This window comes from Rhodnius prolixus, unplaced genomic scaffold (genome assembly GCF_049639745.1).
Source record: "Rhodnius prolixus isolate KJV_2025 unplaced genomic scaffold, Rpr scaffold_1, whole genome shotgun sequence".
NCBI classification, from domain to species: Eukaryota; Metazoa; Arthropoda; class Insecta; order Hemiptera; family Reduviidae; genus Rhodnius; species Rhodnius prolixus.
This window is the reverse complement of record NW_027411581.1, coordinates 47,604,893-47,617,801: the sequence shown is the minus strand read 5'-3', so window position 1 is coordinate 47,617,801 and position 12,909 is coordinate 47,604,893. Positions and strand designations below refer to the sequence as shown.

The 12,909-nt window shown below is 32.9% G+C and overlaps 1 long non-coding RNA gene across 3 annotated transcripts; it reads left to right on the top strand.

Moving 5' to 3' along the window:
- The first annotated feature begins 315 nt into the window (after window positions 1-315).
- Window positions 316-12,680, top strand: LOC141461270 (uncharacterized). 3 transcript variants are annotated; one of them, XR_012462711.1, is made up of 4 exons: window positions 316-870; window positions 2,375-2,514; window positions 3,294-3,439; window positions 12,480-12,680. It is a non-coding gene; the product is annotated as an uncharacterized lncRNA (long non-coding RNA). The 3 variants fall into 3 exon arrangements; XR_012462710.1 differs by lacking the exon at window positions 12,480-12,680 and having other exon boundaries at window positions 2,357-2,514; window positions 3,294-3,487; XR_012462709.1 differs by lacking the exon at window positions 12,480-12,680 and having other exon boundaries at window positions 326-870; window positions 3,294-3,487.
- Window positions 12,681-12,909: the final 229 nt, after the last annotated feature.

The window sequence follows — 12,909 nt, the reverse complement described above, 5'->3', positions numbered from 1 at the left end:
AATTGTTTATATTTCTAAGTGCACGGGTGAAAATGATAATGAGCTACAGTTTGTCTAAGGATTCGCTAATCCTAAATTACTGTTTACATTAGCTATATCTGCGGCCCCAGTGTTTTATGAGCTTCAGGGTTGTCATTGTATGTTCTTGGCGAAGTTAAGATCATTGAAATACAAACGGAATCAATGAAAACATGAAAACTTGACAGGATTTCGTTATTATACTTTCTGAGAAAAAAGTAATTGTGTATGGTAAGTTAGAGGAACATACTTCGGGAAATCCTAAACATAGAATCTTTTTTTGTTTATGTTTGTGAATAGTGTGAAGAATTTAAGTGCAAATTATGCAAAACAGATAGAATGAACGGAAAACTGAAGGAAAACTTCTGAAACGAGGAAGAAATGAATCATCTGGGTTAAGTGGATCAGTATCCCAAATTAAATTAAAAGGGAGGTATTATCGAGGAGTGGAACAAGAGTCAGTTTATCAGAGATTGTTAAGTTCAAAGAAGGGCTAGTTCAGAATTTTCCCCCTTCATTTTATAAACAAAAACAAAAATTCAAATCCAGGGAAATAATTCGGAAGTGTTGACTTTACAAAATAATATTAAACATTAAAACTACAATTACGTAATATTAGCTATCGTTAGTGATTCATTGTAGTGGGGAAAAAAACTAAGTGGAGGATTGGCAAAAGAAAGAAATACTGTAATAAAGCGAGTGTAAGTTTTGAAGTCGACTGTCTCAGGTGTGCTGAGTGTAAGGTTGGCGCCAAACTATAGAATTCCCAGCCGCTGGCTTGCCTTCATCGTCTGTTAGACGTGTGAATGCAGCGCATGATTCTGATTCATTCCTCAGAGGTTACCGCTTTATGTAGGTATTATCTCACGGCATGAAAATGTATTACACCTTTTTCTATTATAACATGAGGACATAATGTTTCTCAAGCCTAGAATCTAATTAAATAATGGGGATTTTTCACTTAAAGACTTCAAATTGAAGCCTTAGGTTCCTTTCTTGAAAGTTGAAAATTTAAACTTTCAATGCTTCTAAATGTTTACCCATAATAATTTATGTCAAAATAGCGCGTAAGGTGCAAAAAAAAAAAAAAAATCTGTATCATAACAGTGTTATTACGGAAGAGTTTATCTCAGTGATTAGAGCACTTATTAGATTCCAACGCAGAGATTCAGGGTTCGAATTTAGCTGCTGGCCTTTTCTTCCAAGGAGCTTCTTAAAGCTCATTGTCCGGTGATGATCAGTTTTGTCTGTAACGAGAGAAGATTGTCGGAAGGCTGGCAGTGCACTGAAAAAAACTCAGGACGCCAATGACTTCAGATGATGACGCGCCTTAAAATTTAATATATATATAGTGTATATATTATGTTATATACTATAAATAGGTTATAAATGAAATATTCAAATTGGTGATTTTATTTAGTAAAGAACACAAATGATAATTCTTCTATTTAGTTCTAGAACAAAAATCTTAAATTATTTTAATAAAACATTTCCTCAAAGTCGAAAAGAGAAATGACAAATTAAATTTTAAAGAAAAAAAGTGTGGTCCACCTTCATAGGTAAAGACGCGCACAGGAAACTAGATGGAATAAAAAGATAAAAAATAAAAATCCAATATCCTGCAGGATGTAGATAAATGAGTTACTTTCACTAACGGAAAATTAATAAAGTCTGCTGGCCCTTGGAATTTTGACTTTCTCTCATTATTATTTCGCAAAAAGTTGGTTTAATGCATTTATTAAATAAAGTGAGATTCTTTTTTCGAGAATATAGATCTTGACATTCTAATATTCATTAAGAATTCAGTTTCCTCCACGTAATCACTAAAAACTAAGTAACAAAAGTATATCATAGTTACTCCATTATTTCACAGAAATATAAATTATTCGGTAGTAAAATTAGAAATGGTAACAATGATTTACTAGTGATAAAATATTACAAGAGTTTTTTTTTTTATTTGCTTCAATTTTCGTAAAATGGCCTTACAACTTGTATATTTCGTTCAATGAAAATCATTGAAGCCATTTTCAGATAGTCCCAATGAGGTAACGAGTTGGGTAAGAAGTCAATTGACGGATGTTGTCCGAAATCCGTGGTGAGTCAAAATGGGATTCTGATTGAACTTCCTGGATCTAAAAGTTTCGTTATAAACGCTCCCAGAAATTCACACAATCTTTTATATATAGTATATAAAACTAAAAATTATGTTCCATCAAGAATTCACAGAATGCACGTGGGAGACTACTAATTTACATTTTTCGCTTCTAACTTATCTAACTGTCCATTTAGAAAATAAAAAAACCTTTTCCCAATTAGAATCAAACTCAACTTTCAGCAGTATTTGAAATTTTTTTAGAGGCAAGACAAGTTTACTGCCATTTTTGTGTTTTGGAAAAGAATATCTACTGATCACACTGCTCTCTATTTGTCAAATACCACAAGCCTTTGCAGATGGAATTAGATAAGTCCTAATGGATCAGCCCTTTCAAACTAAAGGTTAGAAATATATGCGAATACATAAAAAAAAAAGCAATTTATCGTAATCTACATTAGTGAATATTTCTTTTCAATCTTTTTTTGAATCTAATTAATGAATTATTCATCCTAGTTAAGTATTAGCACATTATTTATTGATGTAACGAAATTTTTCATAAGATTTTTTTTTTTTAAACAAATTAATTCTAAACACATCATTAGGAAATTTTAATTTCAATTATAAATTATTGCGTTTTCTGTTATGTTTATTTAATTTTTTTTTTTTTTTTTTTGAGACACTGTTTTGTCTTGAAAACAATGATTAAACCTCTACATGGATTATACTTTTCTCTCTTAACCTATCTCTGTATCTTATTAGCCACTAATGAGGGTATAAATCACTGTTGAAACATTTGGTAAATAGAGACAGACGAGTTTTTAACACCTACCGAGCAAACCAGAGTTCAAGCTCTGTATGGGTTACTGATTTAACTTCCTAGACCAGGAAAAACAGGAAAATAGCACTAACTTTTCATATATTTTATAGAAAAGGTATTCTCAGCTCATTTTGAAAGAAGGTATACTCCGCTAAATTTGCTCCGAATCAAGAACGTTCGGATTTTATCTAGCAAGATTTTGTCAAGATCTGTCCATTCCTACAAAATTGGAAAATATCCTTGGGTTTAGAAAAATCTGAACAAATGAACTCTTAACATTATCCGGTCAGCTCGAAGATGGTTTGAGAATAATGCTTTAGAAAAAAAAGCTCAGCGACTTGGATAATGTTACTTTTTTTGTAGGTGCTGGAGCGTGTTGCCGTGAAGAGAATGGCCGAAGCCAAAACCCCTTTCATGGAGCCCGACTTTCAGGCGATGCTTTTCCCTGGAAGGAGGTGAAGAGCAGGTCTACAGAGCTGGGCTGAAATTTATAATTAAATACATAGTTGGTAGGTTTGTTTGTTTGTTTTTTTTAAAATAAAATCGGTTAAGCAGAAGTGGTACTTATATTTTTTGAAAACAGTTCTTTTAAAGGGAACACGAATAATGTTGAAGTCAATTAACTTTTATAAGTTCAAATTGAAAGTGCACGGAAATTAATTACATAAACTTTAGTAACTAAATGTAAGTCAGGTGAATGTTTACTCATTTGTTTTTATTGTAGAACAAACAGAAAATAAATTCACCAAAACTGAAAAACTGAATATCAAAATATTCAAAAATATTCAAGCACTATTCCATAAACATTTTTGTCAAACTAATAGAATTTTTAAACGTTTTCATTAAAAAAAATTAATCATTAAGGTAGAAGAAATTGAAATTCTTCCTTAAAAATCCTGTGTGAAATGGTAAAAAAAAGAGATAAAATTGTTACAGTGGTATAATAAAATGATAACCCCAAGAAATACTTTAGGTGACGGGGATGAATGCACTTTAGGAGAATTAATAGAACCAGAGAGGGCAAATTAGACAGGGCACTACCATAATAACTATGAGCTAGTTATGCATTTAAGCTCCCTCAGCATTCATTTTGTTTGTTAAGATTTTCTTTAAAAAATATTCCTGATTTAATATTTTGAAGAAATAGTTTAACCTAAATTCCTCTTTATTAATTATCTAGTTGGGACAATGTCAAGTTTATAGTCCATTACTAAAGGGTAAATGCTTTTATAAATCTCCAATAACAAAAGGTAATTCCACAATATTTTGTTTATCGTAAATCAGTTGCTTTTATACTGAAATCGAAATTCTATTTCTTTCAAAATACTGTACAAAGGGCAATAGTTGAGGGTAAGGAAAAATACTGTTATTATTTACAATTTACTCGCAAAAATCTTTTTTTTCCAACACTTTCTCAAAGATTCAACACTTGTAGGATTTGCCATTGTGTTATCGTGAAATATAAAAAGAAAAAAAGAGGCTGCAATCTGTTAAATAAGTAAAAAAAAAAAATAAGTGGTGGGGAAAGTTCCCATGGTGCATTGTGGTAAAGCCCACCTGTGTGGGGGAGTGCATTGCGTGGAGGCTGTGCAGTGAGATAGTGACTGGCCCACTTTTTTGTAGACATTCCATGAAGACGCACCTGAGAATTCAACTCTACACACACAAATCACGTACTGTAAACCACTCTCCGTCCTCTTTATTCTCATAGATTCTATCTTCCTTCTCTCTCATTCTTTCCTTTCTTTTCAAGAACATCAGGATGTGTGTTTACTGTGTGTATTTGTGTTTATCAATGTTTTGAAAATTTAAAATTACATTAAAAACCTTAATAGTATAGCATCTGTGATGCAGTATTTCAAACGTAGTATCCAATATTGTTATTTGTACCAGAAAATACAGTGGGTCAAAAAAGTATTGGCACACTAAACTTTTCAGGGTTTTCATTTTGAAAAAATCCAAAATTTATATGTTAAATATTTTTATTTCACAAAAGAGTTATAAAAATACATTATTGAGGGAGAAACAAATAAAATTTAGATAATCCATCAAAAATGTAAACAAAAAATAACTTTTGGGTAGTCAAAAAAGTATTGGCCTGAAACGCAGAAAACTTAGATAAATAAGAACCTAGAATTCTGGAAAAATGTTATTTGTTCAGATAAAAGTAAATTTAACATTATCGGCTCTGATGGGCGTAGGTACGTTTGGCGAAAACCAAACACTGCGTTTCAAGCTAGACATGTGAGGCCGTCTGTAAAACATAGAGGTGGCAGTGTCTTAGTTTAGGGGTGTATGTCATGGAATGGTGTAAGAAACTTAGCCTTCATTGACAATATTATGAATGCCGAAGCATATGTCGATATTTTGCGGCATAATTTAAAAAGTAGCGCCGAAAAACTGAGGATTATAGATACTCTCATCTTCCAACAAGACAATCACCCCAAGCACACGGCATATAAAACAAAAGAATGGTTGCTGTACAACGTTCACAGGCAATTGAAAACGTCACCGCAGTCCCCTGATATAAATCCAATAGAGCCCTTATGGTATCTGTTGGACCTGCAAGAAAGAAAGTATAAAATTTCTTCCAAAAATGATTTGAAAGAAACTTTATTGAAAAAATGGCGTAAAATTGGACAAGAGATGACTCAAAATTCGACGATGAATCTCATCTGAGGCCACCCAGGAAGAACATCGTCGATGACAAGAAGACTGCAGGCTATCATAGATGTCAATGGTATGATGACAAAATATTAGTGATATCCAGTAAATTAAAACTTTAATTATATACATAAATAAATAAAAGTGTGCCAATACTTTTTTGGCTACCCAAAAGTTATTTTTTGTTTACATTTTTGATGGATTATCTAAATTTTATTTGTTTCCCCCTCAATAATGTATTTTATAACTCTTTTGTGAAATAAAAATATTTAACATATAAATTTTGGATTTGTTAAAAATGAAAACCCTGAAAAGTTTAGTGTGCCAATACTTTTTTGACCTATGTCCTCCTTCCCAAAGCAAAATTTTAGTAAATGCAGTGTTTACAGATTATGGCAACTAATTTTAACTCCACTTCTTCCATCAAAGGAAATAAACTTTCCCTGCAAATCTTTTTTTTCATATGATTACGAAGATAAACTTATCTCTATAAATAAATTTATAATCAATGTGTTAATTTTATAAATAATAATTTATATAACTAATTTATACAAATCACCCAAGTCGCCAAAACCGTATACAAGAAACTACATTACAACCTGCAGGCAAACGCATATCCTTTAACTCTAAATCTTTCTTTTAAACTTCCTGACAACCCATTAAAAAAAAAGACACCTCTTGATTTCCTCTCTAGTAAAGAGAGTTACTATTAGTTCAGTGTTATGGAGTACAACTAATAGGGTAACTTATCCACTTAGTTGTATCTACTGTTCAGTGTTATCATTGTTACTTATAGCACCAACGCGCTGATTGTAGCACAAATCAATGATAAAACAAAATTTATATGCATTGTATATTGTAATAAACTTACATCTATAAAACAAAATAATTATAATTTTATAAAAAATGATTTATATAAAAATTGTGAGTACGATATGCAAATTGATTTCACTTATTTTGTAAATTATAAAGTATTATTTTGCATTTTATCGGTTTCTGCAAGCGTTCTCTCAAAAACAGGGTTTTAATTTATATTTTTTTAAGAACATAAATGCTAGCAGATCTTCGCGGTGTTCTTGCCCTCCAACCTTCTTCAACTACAGTCTCCTCTTCCAACTATTTGACCTGGTGCGCTGCTTAGGTTTTTCATAAACAAAAATCTCATTTGTAAATTACACAGAATATTGACAAGATAAATGAGTCAAAATGGTCTTTTTTAAAGACTCCGTTGTACGAAGCTCTAAAATACCCATTGAACCCTAACGATTGATATACTTTGCTATAGTTAAACCTGTATGATCTTAATAGACAAGAAAAGTGGTTATACAGCTAAACCTAATAAGCTCTGGGCAGTTATTCATCGAAGTTACTCTGGAAGATAGTTGATACCTACAGTCTTCAAAGACATAATATTGCAAATTTTATAATTCTCTCTTTACTTGCTCTAATCCTTTTGTACAGGCTCTCGATCCATTGCACTTTTATTTAATTTTTTTTACATACCTTTTACATTACCCAAATGCATGCCAATGTACCGGAGGTAAAGAATTTTTAAAACATTAGACGGTATAACCCGAACACCGACATTATTTAATATTGTATTCTTGAGAGAAATCAGTAATTTCAGTGATAATCTGTTCAGTGAAATGATACCAACGATTAGATGGATTTACGGTGTATTAGAGGTAAATTGTGAAAAACCCCAGGTTAGTAAAAGAAAAAGAAGAGTATTCTGTAACTAGGGTGAGGGAGGAACACTGATTGGATGTTCATGTGGGGAAAAAAGGTTTTACAAAGAATTTTGAGAGCAAGATGGCTACAGAATGAAAAGAAGTAATTTCTTGTCTCTTTAGTAAGTCGGATATTGAGGTCCTAATCAAAAGACCCAAAAAGAAGCTTTACATGGCTTCCTAAAAGAAAAGATTGTAGGAAATTTCTCGCTTGAAATAGCTGCTGGATGAAGTGGTGGAGAATTTGGAATAACTAGATTACCTGAAGTGAGGAATGTCGTGGTATGAGATAAATATAGTTAGAGAGCATTGGTGGCTAAAGCTCATTTCCTTCAAGGGCCTTTTTATTCTAGGTCCTCTTCAATCCAAGAGCCTTATTGCACTATCCCCTTCAATGTTTAGTAGTAATACCACCCATTCATTACAAGATTATAGGGCTTACCACTATCGTCTATGCGATAAAATTTCTTCTATCTCTGGCAGCCAAAGATCTCTTACTACTTCCTAGGAACTACAACGAAGTGCAGCAGGTAATGAAAGAGCATTTCTTCCTCTTCATATGTCAAGGTTAATAATAAAAAAAACCTGTGAAAACTATAAGCTTGTATGTCGAGCATACCCTGATACAAAGCCCAGGATTTTTCAACCTAATTTGGTCTTAAAGTGACTGAGGTCTAGCGACTGAAGCGCAGTCAGGACTTGGTGAAACGTTTCTTATTTTAACTACATCTAAGGCGGTTTGTTTAAAATATTTTGAAACTTATAGAGGTTACTTGAAAAATAACGCTTTTTTCCAGGAACAAGGTCCAAATAAGCTTCTCCCAAAGAATTCTAGATTTGAAGAAAAACTGCTACTCAGAACTGTAATAATTGCAATAAGAGGTTGTCAGATGTGAAGGGCATATCGTACTAAGGAAGGGACAATCGAGATGTGGGATCTGTTTAGATTTTGACCTGAGAATGATTAAGTGTGTTCACACCTTCTGGCTTAATGTTGGTGTGTGGTCTTCAATACATACCGTGAGGAATTTGATGATCGTCTCTCATCATTATCCATCGCTCTCTTTCCCTCTCTAATATAGTATTTTTTATTCTTTTATAAGATGAATCTCATCTGAGGCCACCCAGGAAGAACATCATGTACAACCTTAGACTTTACAATGTGCTAGCTCTCAATCTAGAGATTAAAAAGACAAGCAAGGTCACTAGGTGTGCACTGTTAGAGAGAGAATAAAAGAAAATCTTACTCTAATTTTAAAATTAAACCCTTTACACTTCCATTTATTTGGGTGGATCAGTTCACGCTTTAAAAAAGAAACTTATTCGCCTTTTATTTTACTTCAACATAAAGAAATCAAAGTCTAAGTTTCACCTTTGTTTTTAGTAAAACATAAAATTAGCTAAGAGCAAATTAAATGCTTCACGTGTATTAATAATAGACTTTGCGAAAATCAAACAATCAATTCAAAAACAAAAAATAAGATAAAAAAAGTCTCACTTATTAGACAAATAAGTAACGTAGCGCTTTGTTTTTGTGTAAATATAGTAATTCCAACATTTTCAGAGGATTAATGTCCAATTAAAAATCATGTAATTAAATGTAAAAATACCTTAGATTAGATTTTACTCGGCGGGACGGGACCCACGCCCCGCCACCAAGAGGCTTATTGTGTTACTTAAGTTAAATATGCCATTTTTTTTTTCTTTGTCACAGCCTTAAATTAGTTCTTAGCTTATTTCAAAATATTTAGAAATGTTAGTCTACTTCATTTCTTTTCGACATAATTTCAAACTAAAAAGGATTACTTATAACATACAGGCTCCTTAGAGGCAATTCGGTCAGAATTACCTTAAAAGTAACTTTTTAAGAGAATATATTAATAAAAGTAACTAATATACTCGAATGCAATCAGTATACCAAGTTTAAACAACCCTTTAAAATTACCTTAAGTGATGATTATGGTGGGCAGATTTTGTCCAAAGTCAGATAGGATTGTGTGGGCTACACTCAAGTAGGCATACCTTTTTTTTTACATTTTGCATTTTTCGTTTTTAAGTATGAACTGAACTGCCTGTAAAAAACAAATACTCTTTTGCTTGCTTCAATAATATTGAAATAACAATCTGGGTTTAGCAAAATATTAAAAATTTAAACAAATGAAGAAATCGCCTTTTTTTCAGGCGAGGCATAACGTCAACTACCAAATTAGATGTGGACTGGATTGGAAGCACACAAAAATTGGCCCACCAATCAGTCATACAAAGCTGCTGGGTTTATAAAGTTTAAATTTCAAACTTGCTACTTCTTTGTTAATTACTCAGTTTTAATTTTGGCTAAGAACGTTCCTGTTTGTTCGAATAGCTAAAAATGTACCGATATTAATGTGCCAGTCCCCCTTTTGCGTTGGACTGTCGACAATCTTAAAAGCTGGAGCCTTTGGAGAGAATTTATTAAAACTGAATTTCTCTATGTTGATGCTATAGGTCGCAACTGCTTGGAGACGACATTAACATTGGTATAAGAAATGAATCGCTCTGTATCTAGCTTCCAGACCAAACGCTAGCCTACGTGCCCGTGACAGATTGCTGAACATTGCTTGCCGCTCTTATCTTCCATATTGTCACGACTTAAGAGTTCTCTTCTTGTGTTGGTAACAGGGCACCTGAGTTGGTACTGGAATGTGCCCAATTAAGCGAGATGCCCCAACTACACTTTGAAGTCAGGTTTACCTTGTCTTTTCAGTTGAATTTCTCAATTGTTGAGTCAATCCCTTAAAGGTTTTTCCATAAATAAAAGTATATAGAAAATTCTCACGTCTGAAGGAGAAAAACCATAATAAATCTATTATCTTGTCCGTTTCTTTGCTTTTAATTAATAATTAAAATTTCGAATCTGTTGGTACACTTAAGATTTGTATTCACGGCTTTGCAGTAATTTTTCAAAAACACATCAAAAGAGAAAATAATATTTTCTCCTGTCATTGCAGAAGACAAAAGAAGCATGTAGCGAAACTTGGGTATCTATGCAGTTTGGGGTGTTCACTTGGGTTCATTATAGTTGCTATTCAATTTTTGAGCGCGTAGGTCCCATATTAAATAAAATAAGTTTAAAATATTTAACGAATTAACAGTGTAACGTAATTTCAAAAGTTGATTTCAGGAATGCAGCCTTTAGGATACCTGTTACGTTCAATTTAGTGGGACTGGAAGCAGTAAAGGACAATTTAAAAGCGCCCTCGCAAAAGAGGAGTTGGATAATTAACAAGTAACAAAAATAGGCTAGGAAAGGCTCCTTAAACAATGCTAATATCATAAATTGGGTCTCCACATATAATACTTTCTGGGTTGAGATGGAAAATTAGAGAACCCAGGAAGTTTCCATCGACAAAAAATGGAATACAAATTCCAACTTAAAAAGCATTTGAAGAAAATTTCTCAAATAAAAGCGAAGATGCCGTCAAAGCAGTGTGATAGGAATAACAACCCAGATTTTAAAGTTTCGATGATGTCAACTGATTTAGATGAATAAATAATTACGTAATAAATTTAAAAAAATAAATGTAATCAGACCATTGTATTTAAATGTTTTATTTTCTTGTTATCCAAAAGGTGGTAAAGAATGGTGGTGGCAGGGAGGCGCCAGCAAGTCTGGTGAACACCTGCACAATCTTGGCCGAGTGGAGAGCGCGTAGTTTCAATGTAGCCGCCAAGAGATTTGGTTCTCCCGCTCTTTCAAACTCCTCATTCTCCCAAAACACTAACACACACTTCCAGATATACCTCATTGGCACAGGTGTTCAAGTTGACCTCTCCGCCGCTCTCCTATAGTAAAACTCCTCCAATCTCTGCACTGGCCATTACATGTTCTTCTTCTGCAATCTATAATCTGTTTAAACCCACCCTATTAATAAAAAAACAATGTTTTTCAACAAACAAAATTCACGGTTGCTCCAGCTTCATTATTGGCCTTTCTTACACTTTCTGGTACTAAATCAAAGCTGCCTGATTTAACTTTTATTTTTATTATTAATTATACCTGATATTTTTACTTTCACTTCCACCCTATAATGAGGAGTATTGATTTGGGTCAAAGTTCCTTTAGTGAGAGAGCACAGAAAATGATTGAAGATTAGCGATGAGAAGGTTCCAGGGTGATAGTGCTCTTTTGATTTGCTCTAAGAAGTCATACCAGCGTTACAGCTGGCATTATGCTTTGGTGATGACTGAAGCAATGAATTTAAGATTTCTCTGAACTTTATTCAAGTCAGGGTCAATGTACACCGTCGAGATATACTAGATGTATTAGATTACGAGACATAATAGATATGTTAGTTTTATTAATACCCTTGTTAAATGGTCATGCTGATGTATTTTCCAGTGAGACCAATGGTCGACCTCTTGTTGCAAGAATTCTTCATACTTTTTTACAAGTACAGGTAGAAATTTTGCCTCGGCAGCTTGTTGGTTATTGTATGACTAAGTCAACAAGAACATGAAGAAAAACTAACTGAAGTCGAAATGAGTATACTCCAAACGGATTAAACTACCTTTGATAGTGGATCCAGAAAAGTCCGAACCCAGTCAGGGATACAATTAAAATGCGTGCTAAAAAGGATAAAATCGAAGATATTATCCATTATTGGTTTTTTCACCTTGTATCTTGTAAAGTGGGTGATTTGCATTCATGCATAGTTCCCTTAAAAATAAGTATTTAAATCTTTACCCCTAGTTTTAAAAATTCAATAGAACATTCATTCGTAAAATTGTTTGAATATAACTATAATTTAAAATTAAAAACGTAAACCGATAATTACTGTAAGACTAATAAACTTAATATTTTATCACTGTAGTACTAAATCACACAGGGCCGCTCTAAGTCTGAACCCTACAGGATGTTTGACCGACAAACAAAAAATTCTCCAAACAATCTCTACATTCAGTGCATTATCAAAGTCAGTTCTTGTCCTTCTGCACTATTTTTTTTATAACTATTAAATCCTTTCATGACCATCCTCAACATGTTATGAACTTGATGAACTGAACTGCTTGTTAAAAACATATACTCTTCTGCTTGCTTCAATAAAATTGAAATAACTATGTAGGTTTAGCAAAATATTAAAAATTTAAAAAAGTGATGAAATCGCCTTTTTTTCAGGCGAGGCATGACGTCAGCTACCAAATTAGGTGCGGACTGGAATGGAAGCACATAAAAATTGGCTCACCAATCAGTCATACAAAGCTGCTGAGTTAGTTTAAATTTCAAACTTGCTACTTCTTTACACATATAAATTCTGTGCACATATATGCATAACCAATTTAGAATTTTACCTTAACCTACGAAAATAATAAACGGGTGCCACACCCAACCAACCACATTTATTATAACAAATAAACATTTTACCAAATATTTTCATGTTTCCTTGAAAAAATTCAAAAATTTGGTCTTTAAATTATTAATCAACCCTTGCCTTCGATCATACTTGACATCCTGGATTATTGGTTCATATTAAACAAAAGAGTCTTCCTTGAACATACTTCCTTATTCTGCAATCCTACCTTACAGGCAGGTTCTTTCAAGTAATGGC